The sequence below is a fragment of the Dreissena polymorpha genome, chromosome 8 (assembly GCF_020536995.1).
Source record: "Dreissena polymorpha isolate Duluth1 chromosome 8, UMN_Dpol_1.0, whole genome shotgun sequence".
NCBI lineage: Eukaryota > Metazoa > Mollusca > Bivalvia > Myida > Dreissenidae > Dreissena > Dreissena polymorpha.
Genome location: NC_068362.1, coordinates 46,959,108 through 46,960,198, shown reverse-complemented (window position 1 = coordinate 46,960,198; position 1,091 = coordinate 46,959,108).

The following is a 1,091-nucleotide window of genomic DNA, read 5'->3' as shown; positions in this document are numbered from 1 at the left end:
GACAATAGGAAGATTGATCCGATTTGAACTGGATACAAACGGACTGGCAACGGGATAGGACGGGATAGGAACTAGCTGCACGTAGCGCAAACTGTGTATGAACGTCATTCAATCATATTGTAGATTTTTTTCTGACAAAAACTACTCCTCGTTAAAGCAAGTTTACATCCCGATCTGCATCTTCTTCAGAACGTGGTCGAACTGTCTAAGAACGTGATTGGTGTATGGGCTCCTTTACCCTATATAATGTCATCATGAGTCATGAAAACGCCGGCTTAACTGAACTAAACACGCCAACTTCTCGAAGATATCAGTTTAATTCAACAAAAGGAAGTTTTTATTAGCCACTTGTAACGGAAAATTGGTTACTTGAAGAAATTAATATGTCGATGATTTTTCTCCACGGTCATAAAAACAACACTTTATTTTAAACCTTTTGAGTTGCATTTGATATATTTTGGTTTATAAACATTTACACATTGAGTTGCTATTGGTCATCATTTTCGCGAATATTAGATAACATCGATATCAGTTTCAACTAATTATAGTCAAAACTGAATACGTGTTCGTCTTTACACTCTTCATTGTTATTTGAAAATAAACCGAAGTCTGTTAAAGGGGCCTTTTCACAGATTTTGGCATTTTTTAACTTATTCATTAAATGCTTTATATTGATAAATGTAAACATTGGATCGTAAAAGCTCCAGTAAAAAATCAAGAATAAAATTAAAAAAGGAAAAGAACATTGCCCGGAGCAGGTTTCGAACCAGTGACCCCTGGAGTTCTGCCAGAGTCCTGAAGTAAAAACGCTATAGCCTACTGAGCTATTCCGCCGAGTACACATTTTTAACGTATTTTATACATTATATAAACAATCTTCGTAGTTGCACAAAATTTAACGACAAAAACAGAACTCTCCAAATTATTCAATCGTTACGCGTTGCAACGCTTTATAATTTTAAGGTTTTAAAATCGTCAAAAGATGCATATAATGGCTATATTAGAGCATGGTAATTGTTCAGTATTACTGTTTCCTCACAAATATCATAAATAAAACGAAAATTTGCGAATCTGAAACAACTTTTTTCAAT